At 33.5% G+C, this 16,955-nt stretch overlaps 1 protein-coding gene across 2 annotated transcripts in view; it reads left to right on the top strand.

The window, feature by feature from the left end:
* The first annotated feature begins 5,785 nt into the window (after positions 1 to 5,785).
* LOC106118641 (uncharacterized) overlaps positions 5,786 to 16,955 on the top strand; it is a 73,127-nt gene continuing 61,957 nt past the window's right edge. The window contains exon 1 of one of the 2 annotated variants that reach the window (XM_013313320.1): positions 5,786 to 6,269. The gene's annotated coding sequence lies outside the window, so the exon portion shown is untranslated. Of the gene's footprint in view, positions 6,270 to 7,302; positions 7,448 to 16,955 lie in introns of those variants that run through there. The other variant, XM_013313318.1, reaches the window with a different exon arrangement.

Raw genomic sequence — 16,955 nt, 5'->3', positions numbered from 1 at the left:
AGGCGACGAGAGCAGACATCCTCTCTGACGTACACGCATACCCCAGCCCGGGGCAAAAAGGAGTGTTCCAGTTTGTATCCGGGGCAGGATAAGTACGATGTGTCCGCCGGAGACCAAGCGGGAGTTCAGGCGTAAGCGCGCGGAGGGGGGTTGGGCCTCCGGGACCACACTTATCAGACGAAACACGGAATTTCTTCCACTTCACGCCTGTTTTCTGTGTGGTGGTGGTATTTCACCGGGCGAACCTGGCCAATTCGTGCGAAGATGTTAAAGCGGGTTCTACCACTCTTATAGTAGACACAAGTAGACTTAATACCTTGAGTAATGCATTGATTTATCACCATAACAAGACCTTATGGCCGACTCTTTATCGCATAATCTTAACAGATTCAAATAAATTAAAATTAAGTATATATTATTAAAGTTTAATTCATACTAAATAATATAAAACTAATATATTTCTATCTATTTTGTTTGTTTTTATTTTTTTTCTTTGCAAAAATCCATTAATCAAAAACGATAAAATCATCTTTGTCTATTTGTTCCAATTTCAAACAGTAGACAATCATTAGTAATGATAGTTTTTGGTTATGTCTCAAATTAATAGTTGTGTAGAAAATAATAGTTGTTATTACAAGTTGATTAGAGCTTCCGTTCGCTTTTGATTACTTTAAAGTTCGTCGAAATATTTAACTGATAATTTTCCTGGAACTCTGGCTTGTTGTTTACCAATAACTTTCAAAATATAACGATAATTTTACTATGGTTTTTTAATCACTAGAATTAGTTAAACTCTCCTTATTCACGGTTTTGTAAACGGTTTTAAAATTCGCGGGTAAAAAACCGTAACCGATTCTCGCATCCACAGAAAAATTGGGTATTTTCGGTTTTCGACAGTATTTTTGAATATTGCAGTTGTTTTCTACCGGTATATATTGAAAGTGATATTATACATCGGTATTTTAAATGTCAATTTTTAGTTGATAGCTACCCAGAAAATCTGCATGTTGCTTGTTAGCAACGAGTATGGGGATCTGAGTCTCCTTGTTAGGAGACTCAGATCCCCATACTCGTCGTTACGTCCACATTCTATTGTTATGTTTATTTTATAGCAACCTCTGATGTGAAAATAATTAACAACCATTCCGAATAATTTAATTTGTAGACTGAAAAAAAATTAAATTTTAATAGTAAATATTTTCGATCTAAATTCCCTTCAAAACGTCCGTGTACAATGAAAGTCGAAGTAAATTAGTGGATCCATGTTGAATTTTTAGTTCCAGTTATCGAGGAAATTGCGACCACAAAAACTTGCACCGAACTCGGGCTGTGTAAAAAATCTCTTGACTGAGATGCAATTGTTGTTTCGGCTATATGGAGTGACGCGTATAGATAAGGCGAGGTATTTGTACGTGAAGATATTCCAAAGTGCCTCGAAAAATCATATAGGGCTGTCAATTGTCAAGCAGAACAATTAAAAAGATTTTGCGACCTTGAATTTTTTGATTCGCCTTATTTGAAGTCGAACAGCCCTGCTGCTTATAATTGGAAAATTCAGGTTTAAAATAAAAAAAAAACATACTGGCTGGCTTAATTTTTATCACAAAAAACATATTTTTATTCTTTTACATTATCTTTACAAAACCAGCTTTATACAATTTCTTTAATGTTGACTCTTAAAATTTAAGGTTTAGTAGTAGTGATTTATCCTGGATCCCTAGAGTTTTATGACTTGTTAACTCATGATAATTTTCGTCAGTTTTTGTACGATCTGTTTTATTTTGTATGCTGTACGCAGCTAACGCGAAAATTATCTCATGTTAAATTCATAATGTGTTAATACAAGATATTAAATCAATATTTTGTGTTGAAAAATTGAATTATGTAGACATACCTTTAGACGTGTTTCATATTTTAAAACATACTTGCAGTTTGGAGTATTCTTTATTTATTTTTTTGATATTTTTAATCGTTATTTAGGATAGCGAATAGCGATGTTTATATGATGTTTAGAGTGATAAAGTTATTTGATGCGGTGGATATATCTTAAACTAAATTATGATAGCTCACTAGCGCCCTTCTCTCAGTGTCAAAAATTTGTCACAAGATCCTTGTGATTTTCAATGTCTAACCGTGAGTTTTTGAAATACACTGTTTATAGTTTGTTGTCATTCCTGTCATTATCTTTGACAAAATCGAAGATAACAATATATTTTAAACCAGGATTTTGGTATCGGAAACTCACTCACGGAAAGCGCCTCTCTCACTTGAGTTATTTGTTTGACTACATAAAGAGATATTGCCACTCAGAGTGTAGATTTAATTCTGAATCTACACTAAGGTTGGCTCTTAGAGACTGTAGATCCTTATGAGTCAGAGGATTTCGATGCCCCGTATAGAAATAGCCTTTGACAATCAAGTAAAAGTTTATTTTATTTCAAAGCGAAGTCAAAAAATACGGCTCCGATTTTCACTGATACGTCCAACAACGAGACAACAGCGCAAGTCAATAATCATCTGATTGGCTCGAGAATACGGGAACAGATATGCCATTCAACAAACTTTTAATGTGCAAACAACTACAACTGTAAATGCTTAGCTATAAGGTTTATTTTAGTCTGTGAGATGGAAAGTATAACGTAGTTTGACACTTTAATTGGCCTTCCGATGGAACGCAAATCAATAAGGGCAGCTACACACAGTCTGACAGAGTTAATTTAGTTTTGTTTGTAGATACACTACAGTTGTGAGTACAAGTTCTAATAAGATTGACATAAGGATGAATAAATTCATAGATATAATCTAGATTTATTTGAATAACGCCATTACGAAGACCAAATAGGTAAAATCAATTAAAAAACAAAGGCACAAAATTATAAATGCGAATGTTGGGATGTATGGATAGATGAATGAAGAAGGTGTGAAAGTAAAACACAGTCTAGGAGAACACAATAGGCTACCTATGATCCCGGAAACATGTACGGTTCCCGTGGGATACGTTTCATTCACATATTTACTCGATAACTCCGTAACGGTTATACACATAGAAATGTGGCACAGATATAATAAAGTTTACACTAACCCATGACTATTTAACCCTTTTTTTAATTCTGCACAAACGAAGTGGCGGGCAAAAGCTATCTAATATATTCGGTTCCCAAAATGGAAATGGATTGATTTAGACAACAAAACACGCCGCTATATATTAAGTTCTTTATACGTATATTATAAATAACATCCATTTATGGCGTATCATTCGTATTCACTGTTAAGGAATACGAAGCAATAAAAAGCTTTCGGACGGAACAATAATGATTGCGTCTTCAAATGTAAAAATTCCTTACCTAAAGTAGAAGATTATGCAAAATAAAAAAAAAGAATTTTAAAATCAAATTATAACGAATTCTTTTACAATTTTTCAATTAAAAAGCTATCTTTCTAATCTAGTTTTTTGTATCAAAACTTAGTAAAAAAGAAACATTTAACTGTTGAATGTATTATATGATATTTGATAGAAAGGCCATAACAGTGGCTTTCCACTGCTGTACAAAAATTACTTTTCAAAGTCTCTTCTTAATTTGTTATGACATTTGTAAGCAATTAGTTAGTAGTTTTTTCAAGGAGTATGATGGATGACAATTATTTTTATGAGTTTGTGGCAGTGAAAACCCAAGCTATTAGGACGTAGCAACTGGTGTAAAGAGGTGTGCTAGGATCGCACGGATTCCGTAATATTTGCATACTTCTAAGGGTTATCACCATGACACATCATCACCATCAACTCCCTGACCTTATCTCACTCATGTAAGGTCGGCGCACAAGGTGTTATAAACCTGTTTTGCCTTAATTTTTACACTCGCCGCCTGCTTGTCATCAACCCGACTTGAAATGTCTGTAATATAGGAAAAAATGATATTTCGTCAACATGATGTATTTGTCTGTCTATCTGTAAGTCCACGTTTGTTCCGGGTAATTTTATAAACGGTATGTAATTATAAAATAAATAATTATAGCTAAATACTTATCAGCCCGAGAGTCACAAGTTTCACACCAATTTATATTTAAGGTTAGATTAAGCTAAATTGGTTGAATTAAGTATACAGACGGCCTAATGGTATTTATGCCCAGTTAGCACAATGTGACTCAGAAATATCACAGTCAAATATTACGATGACACTCGATTATTGGTTAGGGTGACCACTTTACTTATCTCTTAAGCAAGGATCTTTTTCCAGCAAATACTATGAGTGTAAATTTGTACTAAATTATATTGTATTTGGGATACGTTGTTCGAATTTCATATCAAACATAGTTTTATATATAAAAAATAGTTACATTTATTTTTTATGTAGAAATTAAATAATTTCTTGGAATTATAATAAAAAGCTTTTATGTTTGTTTTGGATAAAAATCTATTTCGCAATCAATCTATACTGAAGTCAATTTTATATTTTTACAAGCGGTCGCCGCCCGCAACTCTGTCCAGGCGGAATTAAAAAAAATAATTAGTAGCCTTAGTGTTCTTTCAGGCTATGTTATAAATTTATGCCAAATTTCATGCAGCCATTCCGGAGATATCTTCAAATTTCCGTCCATCCAAACCTTTGAATTTATAATATTAGTAAGATTACAAAATCAATTGAGTGCAAGAATAAAAAACTTTATGTCCAGAAAGCATTCAACCGCCTGGGGACCTTGTTGGATCACGTTTTGTTTTCGATGATTGAATTAGTTATCCGTTTATACCGGCCATTTTGATAAGTTCTCCATGCATATTACATACGCTTCCATTTTGTTTTAGCTTATTATTTTCGTGATTATTAAGTTATTAATTTATTTTAGTTTTCATATAAGATAAGCATAACAAACGTTACTGAACATGTATAAAAATTAAAATACTTTAAAACACTCCTAGTATGAAATGATAGCAATAATACAATTTATATGACAATTAAGACAATGGGCGCATTTAAGATACTTAGGATTTAAATCCAAAATGTGTCTGTAATGGCAACTAAATATATATCGACAAGAGACTTATCGTTTAATATAAAATTCATTGATATTCTACAAAACCTAAACGGATTTTATATTGTAATCACACAATGCACTTTTATTGCTATCAAAATTTTGCAGGCGCTATTTAAAAAATAATTAAGTCCAATGACATCATTTTAGAAAATAATTTAATTAAAGGACCGAATAAAGCCAATGTCAGCAAATAGTATTCATCTCCGTAGAGTTCTGTGACAGAAACAGAATCCGCTTCTCAAATCCCGAGCGATTTTCTGTACTAAAGGCACCCTTCGGCGACGAGTAGTGGCGAAATAGAACGTCTAATTAGGACTCGAGAGTGCGGGCGACGATTTCATTACGAATGTATGAAGCCAGCACAGGGACGTGGCTTGCAAGCACACGACCTGTACAATGCTCCTTCCTTGGCGTAAAGTGACCAGTTAAACGAGACACCGACTAGTCTTTCCGTTGCTCAATTTATTTAAGATACTTCCGTACGCCGAGGGAGCGAGGGAGATCATGTTACGGTGGACTACGATTCCCAGCTCTTTCCTGCAACGCACGACAAAAAGTCGAAACGTGTGGGACTGCAGACGAACCCGTTTCACCATACAAGGTCCTCGGCGACGGGTCGCTTCCCAACGCAACAGCACACATAATATTGTTAGCTGCCGACGATGGCTTTTTATGTCCGATGCATTATTCGATACTCATTTAAAATACTAACATGAGCTTATAAAGAGAGTTCGCCATTTTCATGCGGTCCCCTGCTGTCGGCGGTCGTCTTTACCCGACTGTGAGCGCATCGGATAAAACGTATTTGTATTTAATACGGACGGTTTGGTGTGTTTTATTGCTTTAATTTATTACGCAAATTCGCTAGAGCCCGCCCGCGTAGGTTTCGGCGCCCACGCGTCAAAAATTGCGGGGGCGAATACGGAGGCTTCGCGCTCAAACGTGCGCGCGCGCCGACTGACACACACGTTTCGATAAAAAATACTTTTTTTAAAAAATAAGCAAACTACAAAAAGAAATTCGGAACGGTATTCAAAACCAGTTATAAAAGTGCTTCAGTGTTGCCAGTGACACGAATTTCGAGGTGTCAATTTTTGAATATCGAATGACATTTTATACGGATGTTTTGTGTTTTATGAATGGAATGGGATAGGAAGTGACGTGATGCATAGTGCTGCGCCCGTGTCGGCCCGGTGGGCACCTCTTTGTCGACAATGAGCGGTCGTTAGAGCGGAAAGGTGAGTGTAAAGAACGATACATTTTGTTTAGACTGCATTGAATTACATTCATTTACGGCTTTATCGCGATTGACAATGTGTTCAAACTCTGCCTTCTCTGTTTATGTTTCTTAATCAAAATACATAAAATACATGAGTTTAATATAAATAAAGAGTTGGTGATTTTAAGATGATAAGTCAAATAAACGTAAAAGTAAATAATTACATTGCTTACTTTATAAAGTCACATTTATACAGTAACTAAAAAGTAAAAAAGGTTTTATTTCAGTCTTAACAACTTTCTACTTTGATAGCTAACTTTGACAAGGTTCAAAATAGAACCCAGCACCGCCGCGGTTAACACAAGTGCTAAGCTTACAAGTCCTAAACATTAGCTACGACTAGAAAAATATATAGATAAGTTTCACGAAGTTTTGCAGGAAAAGAGAAGGCACAAGGAAGTTTAGAGAAGTTTAAATAAGAGCAAAAAGTCGTACCAGAAGGTCTAGCATGAATACTTTCAACACGCATCTTCATAACATCATTGTATCATAAATATTATTCCTAGGCCCTCAGAACCTAAGTTGAAGTAAGGAATTACGGCTATTGACATTTCAAATGTTTTCGTAATAATATTATTCGACAGTAAGTTAAGTACTAATTTCCGTGGTAAAGGACGAAATGATGCGAACTAAGCAAATTGCGGCGAGGAGAATGTGGATTGCTAATGTGTTCTTGCACAGTTTACCTAACTATATTATGACCGTTTGCAACCTTTACGTTCATCATAGAAACGACAATTCAAAAGCACATCACTACAAATAATGAGGATATCAATTGATTTACTAAAAACAATTGAAAATAGGAAAAATATAAAACAGAGCATATTAAAAAAGCGGATATATTTTAAAAATAACAATAATAATTTATTTTTATATTCAAATGAAATTTAAATGTAGTTTTAAAAAAAATCAATTAAAAATATCAAAACTGTCAAATTATCTGATAGCCATTCAAAGTAGTGTTTTTTGAAGCTACCTTAAAAGGTAGTTAGTGTAATTTCGTATATTCAGACACAAGTTAATGTTGAAAATGGATTTATTAAAGCAGATAGTTTCAATTCATCTATTTCCCGAGACTTCTTGCATTAAATAGTGTTTTCTTCGACTGTATTTGCTGAGAAATGTGAAGATCACCAAGTAAGTATTAGTTATTTTAACATTATCGAGTTTAAATTATGACCTTGATTCGAATATAAGGTAGTTTTACTTCTTACTTATATTATACATACGAATATTTAGATGGATGGATAGATGTTTGTTTGAAGGTATCTCCGGAACGGCTGAACGGATGACGCTAAAATTTCGTATAGATGTAGAACATAGTTCGGAAGAACGCATAGGCTAAAAATTAAGTTTGTTTTTCATTCCGCGCAGACGGAGTCTCTGGCGAAAGCTAGTATATTATAAATGCGAATGTTTGGATGTACGGGTGTATGTTTGTTAGAAGGTATTTGCAGAACGTATTGTAGAAGAACACATTGGCTACTCAGTTTGTTTTTAATTCCGCGCGGACGGAGACGAGATAGCTAGTTGTTTAAATAAACGTTTTTCCTACTTTAAAGTTTAGAAATACCTCTCATATAAAGGCGTAACTGAACAAATATGATATTTAAATTACTTACATACAAAACATTTGAATGTTTGTGCGTGGGTATAATGCGCCTCGAGCGGTACATTACGAAACCGTACCCAGTTTCTTTGGTGTTTCTTCCAATGCAATACATATTGTTGTCTTTGTTTTGTCAAGGAGAATGAAAGGGATAGATATATGTATTAAAATAAGCCACACAACATTTGAGTTCGGAGGTTACAAGTTGATAGAATGACACTTTTAATAGGTATGTTATCTTTAATGCCTTACTAGCTTTCGCCCGCGACTTTATCCGCGCTGAATAAAATAAAAAGTTATTTGGTTGCTCAAGTCTTCTGACAATTTTTTGATGCTAAATTTCAGCGGGATTCAAGCAGTCGTTCTGGAGATATCTTATAACAAACATCAATTCAAACATTTGCATTTATAATATTAGTAAGATTAAGATATTAATTAATAAGTTAAGTAATGATTTATTTATTTTATAACAAGGAACATTGATAAATTAATAACGTAATTGTATAATGTGGTAATATTCAATATGGAAGATATTTCAGCATAACTCGTGTTGATAGCTTTAATCTGAGACTAATATATTACGGGCTGCGGATTCCTGAGCACGTATGTTGTTAATGTCGCCATCTATCGAATCTATTCAACACTATAACATTAAATATGTCGCTCTTGCTTAAAATATTTATGTATCTACCAGCTCTGTCCACGCGGAATTAAACAAAAACTTGATAAGTAGCTTATATGTTCTTCCAGAATATGTTCTACATCTATGCCAAATTTCAGCGAGATCCATGCAGATGTTCTGGAGATACCTTCTAACAAACATTCATCTGATTCGCATTTACGATATTAGTAAGGTCTATTTTGAAACATCAATAGCCTAATGATTAAGGTTTTAGACCAGATTTTCCGAGACTTTTTCGGTCGTAGACTTTCAAAATATATAAATATATTTGTTATGAGGAACTTCCTATTGCTACATTTCTTCTTCAACTTTTGAATCTTTAATTTTTAATCGACTTCAAAAAGGTTCTCAATTCATCTTTATTTTTTTATTTATTATTTTTTATTTCCCGCCATTGCACAACGCTGCCAGCTACTCCATAGACAACTTTGGGTATCACTTCTTTAAACGAAGTTTTCTTTTGTTTCGTATTTTCCTTGAAGTGTCTAAACCCAGGAATAATGTTAAAGGTTACTTTGAATATAACAAAGCGTTTTAGTGACAAACATTTTCCATTAGTCGTGGTAACTTCGTTTAATTATAACATGTTATTATAGATCACGCCGCAACCTGTATGTCATAACTTTACAAAGTTAATACGCAACGCTATGTACCCAATAAGGGTTTGTTCACATGATAACAATCCTATATAAATAAAGGTGTAAATTCGCTGACGAAAAATATGTACTCTGCACTTTTTATCTCAGTTTTTTTTTTCATAAAAAATGTTAGAACTCATCATCTACCATAGTTACTAATCTTTGGCTAATGCTAGTCTTGGGCGTAATTGCTATAAGCTTTCGTCATATATTATGAGCTAACAACAAGACGAACATTTTATAAATTCAATGATAAGTTTTTTTCCATTGCATTTGCATACATTTTTTTTTTGAGAAAAACATTAGCAGATTTTTTGGAAATTTACTAATATTCCTTTTACCATTCCAACTAAGCTCTATGCTTGTGCTAGGGAATGGTTTACGACAATAGTCGAATGGCGGGATTCGAACCCCCGACCCCTTGATCGGAAATCCGTATCCTTAACCATTAGGCTATTGACGCTTTTTAAATTATTTTTTATACATTCAGAAGTCGCCCACTTATTATACTACCAAACTAACGTTGACATATATACGGATCATTGCAAAACAAAGATCTCGAAACATCGGAAAAAAACATCAAGTAGGTAAGTACCGAAGATTTTGGTATAGGAGATCCACGGTAAGTACCGTTTAAAACATACTGTTATATCTATTTTGTAAAAGATAATGACAGGGATGGCAATATGATTTATACGAAGATTGTGGATAGTTAATCCATTTATTAAGTTTAATTTCTATGAACATTCTAGAACATAAAAAGTTAAGCTATTCAAAAGTGATGTGAACAACGTAACATAAAAATATGCGTTACGTTATTGGCCATAAAATAACTGCTATAAGTTATTTTTTATAAAATAGCATATTTTATCTGTGGGCTCTGGTGTTTGAAATGTTTCTTAACAAGAATAACACATAACAATTGATTATAGAATGTTGGGATACTGTAATATTGAGTATTGAATTTGGCGTCACGCCGAGTAACACCGCGGGCCTTTCACATTGGCGGCGCCTAAATGACTACTATCCGATTTGGAAGTCCGTAGGATGCTGTATTTTAGACATCTCGTGTTATAAACCACGTGACTGTTCCTAACCAAGTTATACAAAGCGAAGTAATGTTATGATTATTTATTACATCTTTATAGTAATTTAAGTAAATATGAACTAAGTAAAGATAATAAGAAATGAAAAGAAGACACACTTACTTTCATTTAAATATTCTCTAGTGAATGCCTTAAGAATTTTTCTTAATGAAAAGTCCGTTCATTGACTAATATCTGGCTAATTTCATATCGTAATAACAACATGTAATTTGACATATAAAAATCAAATATTTTACGTTGCAGGAGCTATAATGAAAAATAATCAATGCGATTATCCGCGAAAGCTTTTAAGCGTCGAAACCATTATTCCGGAGTTACCCACACATACAGATAATAATGCACGTTAACCAAACAAGACCGCTATTAACAACATCGTAAACAATAATTTAGCGTTTATCGCGTTTACACGGCATGCGTCCAATCAGCTCCGCGCACGGGTCCCGCGAAATTATTATAATATCGAGTACCAGTGAACCGTTATTTAGGTCGCATCACTATTGTTTACGGTAATAGATGCACTGCTAACCTATTTGTTTGTTGTATTTTTTCCAGGATAAAAAGTATTTAGTAGCTTAAAGGTTAATCGTATACATTTTATGCCTCAATTCACTAAAAAGATTTAATTACTTAGGATAAGTAGTTGAACATAAGTCAAACTAAATTGAGATAGGTTACAACGATCCCTTGACATTGTCAAAAAAGTTTAACAAGATTATTGTATTACTGTAGCTGTCTGGTCATGTAATTTTCTATACGTATGTAGAATTTACATACACATTTATATTGCGTATTTTGTGACAGATCGGACCGCGACAACAGCATATCGAACCGTGGGTTTCTGACACCGAAATCTCCGTATAAAACATATCGTCATCAATGTCATTATCTTTGACAACACAGAGTTATATATAGTTAGACAGACAAGACAATAATGTTTTAAATGAAGATTTTGGTCTCAGAAACCCAAGGTAATACAAGCCTAAATAAGCTTTGATCAATATAAGTTTAATGCTTCTACAAACGGTGTAATCTGTTAGGTTTCGAATCTTAATGTTCCTTCGTAGATAACATCAAGTTTGTAAAGCCTTTCTTAATAAAATAATAGAAATTACTCTAAAACCGAAAGATAATCAATGTTTTCAGAGGTTAACGAACTCTATGTGTTATGTTTGTTCGCGTTTAGGAGTCTGTTGCCGCTGGCTGTGTTCGAGGGTCTCTTTGTGATAGGAGCAACCGTTCCCTCTGTTTACGCAAATTAAAATCACATTTCTAATTTGTACTCCGAATTCAAAGTCTTCGATGGTATATTTAATCATTTAGCTTTATTTCCATACTATGACTTGTCTCAGCTTCACTTTTGTAGTAAGTAAGTGTGTCACTTTTGTAAATGAAATGTAGTTTGGTTATAATCGTAACACGAGTTCAAAAGTGTACGAAAATACGAAAACAAAAAACGTTACAAGATATTTTACAATTAACGAAAACAATCAAATTTCCTAATTTACTCTGTTTTTAGTATGTACTGTAAGGAAGAAAATCCGACACTGTGTCGGTGTATCGGCGCAACCTTATTAAAATATTAACGTTTATGTATCCTCAGTAATCATTATGACACTTGACTTGGTAACGAAGGCGCTGCATTCGCCCCAAAGCATTCTATCTAATAATGTCTAAAAGTATTATACTTATAATGAAGTACTAATAAAGAAGACAAGGTCACAGGACAGTTAATGCTAAGGGCATTTAAGAGCGCGTTTTATTTTCAAACAAATTATTCAGAAATATAAAATCTAAGCATAACCATGTAAAGTTCGAGAAAAAATTTTACTCGTTTATAATATTTGGTGGACAAATTACAAAGGTACATGCACTTTGACGTTCAATGCTTTGTAAATTTTCTTAACAAAATTATTCAAACGACCTTTTGTAAAATGAATGTTAAAAAAACATACTCTAAAGCTTGCAAAACTTTTATATTACTTTTGTTGTTATTACTACGTATATGTACTTGTTCTGAAGGTTCTTTTTCTTATAAATAATATAGCTTTTTGGTCTAGCACAGCGACTCTTACATGAATTACCATAGTGTGTACTATCTTACTCGTTGGGGTCGTCGGTGGCTCGAGGTCAAGCACTTGACTTGCAATCTGCAGGTCCTGGGTTCGAATCCCGCCATGTACCAATGTGTTTTTCGATTTCTGATTTACATATGTACATTTATCTGACGTTCTTACGGTCAAGGAAAACATCGTGATGCAACCTGCACATGTCTGAGAGCGGGTTCAAAGATATGTATGACGTCAACCAACCCGCACTTGGCCAGCGTGGTTGACTTTGGCCTAATCACCCTTAATTTAGGGAAGGCTCCGACCCCCCTGTTGGGGACGTATATATTATAAACGCGAATGTGTGGATGGATGTTTGTTAGTGTGTATCCGCAGAACGATTCAACAGGTTTCGATATATATGGCATATATGTAGAACATAGTACTAAGTTTCTTTTTAATTCCCGCACAGACGGCGTCGTGGATGAGAGTTAGTTGTGTAATTCATTAATATTTGTGTGCTTTCATTTATGTATACAGTAATCCATTAGAGGTTGAAATAACACAAAATTCCGACAGAATGTTTATAAAATTTCGGCAGATTAAATATATCGCTATGCAAACAATGGTTTAATTAAAATAATGTGAAAGCACGTTTTTAAACACAATATTGTTAGAGTTTGAAAAGTTCATCAAAGTTAAAAAAAAAGTTCTTAATTGTATCTTTTTAACATTATAAATGCGATGTTTAGATATATGGATAAATGGATGTTAGAAACTATATACAGAACAGTTTCATAGATGTCGTTTATTAGGCATAGATGTAGAACATAGTCTGGAAGATCACATATGCTATTAAACAGTTTTTATTCAATTCCCCGCGGACGGAGTCGCGTTTGAGAGCTAGTAAAAAGTAAATTAAAGTATACACTAACTTAGTCTTTAAGGACTATGTTGATATTTTATTATAACTTTTGAAAAATAAAGTCGGCTTGGTAAATAATTTCTAGTAATTGAAATGTTTCAAAGGCACACAGACTTCGTTTTAAAACAGCGGTTGCGAATCATTAAAACTTTAATGTAGAGTTTAAAATTGACTAAATATTTATAAAATTTCGTAGGTATTATAGATAAATATTGAAATATAATCGTTTATTTAGTACGCGTATTTAGCTTTATGCTGAAGAGTGTTTTATTGTTTTGTACTTTTATAGTCGACTTCCTGTTTTTTGTTTGATTTTTAAAGAAGTGTTCTTCTAGACTCTGTTTTACATCTCAATTTCAGCGAGATCTATGCAGCTGTTCTGGAGATACATTCAAACAAACATCCATGTATCAAACATTCGCATTTATAACATTAGTTATATAATATTTAGTTTGTAGAGTAATTTAATAATTTATAATATTTCTGTGCATAGATAGGGATATTACTTTACTACTAATTAAGTTCTTTTTAGTTCCGCGAGAACAGGGTCTCGGGCGACAGCTAGTTTTAATATAAAAAAAATTTGTTTTGTATTTCGACGTTAGAAACTAACGGTAAATATTTCGTAAGCTGTAAAGGACACTGTTATGTAATATTAAACGGGTGCTCCTCGCTTTAGACCTCAGAGAATTCAATTAGGATAATCTCGTATTTGTTTATTCTATGACCTGGCTGAGGCTGTCATTTGTTTTTTTAAGACTGTCATTATTTTCTGCCAGTATTTTTACGTTAAGGACAAAAGAGTTTTGTTGTTCATTTAATCGGAATATTGTTGTGAATTAATCGAGCAACATAGGTTTATTTCTTACTAGAATTTTGTAAAAATAGCGTAAAATAAGGTAAAAATCTTTTCAAAACCAAATAAGGACATTTGCTAGAAAACTAAATAAAAATAAAAGCCGATCTCAAGCTTATTTTAATGGTGTTTTCTGATCTTATTGTAGTAGGGTTTTTTTAATCCTTGTTTTTAAATGTAGATGTCGTTTAATTCACTCACGTGTAATTGACGCACGCCTAATGTGTACGTAACAGTCCATTAATCATTCAAAGGGGCCCTAAATCCATATTTAAGGCGCGATGCTATCGGCTTGACGAAATTGTCGATTTCTCCGCGACTCGGCGGTACGCAGGTATGATCGATGAGTTCTCACTGGGTCGCGCCCACGTGCTAACTGACTTCAACTTAAGGTACGCTTCCATTAAGAAATGTAAGAGTGTATTTAAATTTTTTCTTTGACTTTTTTGGTGACTGGTGACATGAGGTACCTTTCCATTAAATAAGGATACACCATATTTATTTTAAAGAGTGATCCTTCAAGTTTTTGGCTACTGATTTGAAATTATGGCGTTTTACGCATCTTTCAATATAGAACTAAAGGTGATGTTAATCCATTATGCTATTTTATCCCGGACGACATCACTTGATGTCGTCCGGGACTTCGTTCTCGCGGAATTAAAAAAATATTTAGAAGTCTATGTGTTCTTCCAGACTATGCTCTTCATCTAAGCCAGGTTTCATCGAGATCTGTTGAGCCGTTTTGAAGATACTTTCTAACAAACATCCATGCATCCAAACTTTCTTCGTTTATGATATTAGTAAGATAACTGCATATAATTGATATACGGAGACACTTTACTCTGGTGCGTATATTTAAATTAGATTGAAAATAAGAATGACATAGTGAAAATAAAGTTTATTTCGCCCACAATTAGTTCATGTAAATTTGCCTTTCAAACTCCGCTCAGGTATTCAGGTTAAGCGATGTACTTCTGGCATATTATATTAATATAAACACAGCGCCTTGTAATTATTTAACGATAAGGTCACGATTCCTATGCAAATGTGGCCGTTGTAATAAACGTGGGAAGAAACTTGTACCAATATCATGACTGTTATTAGGGAGTTAGGGACTACGGGATCTTTGTTTGATATTTTCATTATCCTAGCCACCGAAAGCTTGGAAGACTGATAATTGAATTACAATCTTATGTCCTATTTATTAAGGTTTATTTTTGAATGTGTAACAATGAAAAAGTGCTAAACTGTGCTAAGCGATTATTGTCTATACTAATTTTTACTTTATTTATTCTTTACAACTTCTATCTCGCTTCTATCAGTGTATAGTTTGGAATTAAAAAGTAGTTTATTTTACTTCTTGACAACAGATCTTTTAAAGGGACATATCATTTGAGATAGTTGATTTGAGTGTAATAACAAACTTACTGTTGGTTTCTGAGTTTCAAACTCTGTATAAAACATATCGTCATCCCCGTCATTACCTTTGACAAAACAAATATTATAATATATTTTAATAGTTTAATTTTTTGGTCTCAGAAACCCAAGGATAGATGTTTTCGTACAGAAAATTTTTCAAATTCATTTAAATGTGATTTCCTCAGTGTCATTCAACGACGACAAACAACTAAAATTTATTTAAACAACACACCAATAAAGAAGACTCCTTAACCATTGAAATTGTGAGTTTCTGAAACCAAAATTCAAAATTTATTGCTCTTTTGTTTTTGTCAAAGATAATGACAGAGATGACAATATGTTTTATATAGAGATTTCGGTGTCAGAAACCCACGGTTAGTCGGCAGTCATTTAAATGTAATATAATTCTCTAACGTTCTATAAAGATTGTAAGTATGTAATCAAGTTAAAGGGGGGTCGGCATTAGGGTTAATTAGGGAGGATATGAAATCCTCTTGAAAAACCATAGACGTCCCCTAATTAATGGCATTCGAGGGCGATCGATCAACCAAGCAGGAATTACCGCCTTCTTTTGATGGATTGTTGGGAGGATTGTTCTCAGCTACGTGGCTTATGTGCGGCTTCCTATTAGTTCAAAGAATGTAATTTGTCAGTCTCTTTTAAATGTACAATATCAGTTCGTTAGCAAATCTTCTTACGATATTGAAAAGTTCTTAAGATTTACACTACTTCATGAAAGAAAATTTGTAATAGAAATAATAGACGATAGGTTAATTTTACTTTTAAAAGTTAGCTGTTGTCCGCAATTTCGTCTACATGATATTAAAATAACTTAGAAAGTATTAGCTAAATGTGTTATTTTCTACATCTGTGTCTTTCGTCGAAAATAGTTGAACCAGAGATACATTCGAACAAACATCCATCTATCCATACGTCCAAATAATATTAGTTAGATTATTTCAAAGTGTCAAATCTAAACCAGTTTAAGATCATGATCAGAAGATGATGATGGTGATAAATCCTAACTTTCTGATAAGATTAGTATAATGCATGTAAGGTCTGTTCCAAATGTCATCGTACGTATACTTTATGTCATTCATAGCAATGCAATAAGAAACATCCTGTATACTGAAAATGTGATAAAAACCCTAATATTTCACCATAGTGTATTAGTCTAATAAGTATCATTGCTGCGTTAGGTGGTCTATTGTTAGTGTCGTGCAAAATAAATGCGGAGGCGTGTCATAACGCGGAGTTTCGAAACGTTTGGAGGCGGTATTCGTTAACGTATGATCATCTATCATTAGTTATATATGCAACATGCCACATTTAAAGTGCATTTCCCACACACATTCATGTTTGAAT

Source organism: Papilio xuthus, unplaced genomic scaffold, assembly GCF_000836235.2.
Source record: "Papilio xuthus unplaced genomic scaffold, Pxut_1.1 DF827570.1, whole genome shotgun sequence".
NCBI classification, from domain to species: domain Eukaryota; kingdom Metazoa; phylum Arthropoda; class Insecta; order Lepidoptera; family Papilionidae; genus Papilio; species Papilio xuthus.
The sequence above is the reverse complement of the archived record's forward strand: the minus strand, read 5'-3'. Positions and strand labels throughout refer to the sequence as shown.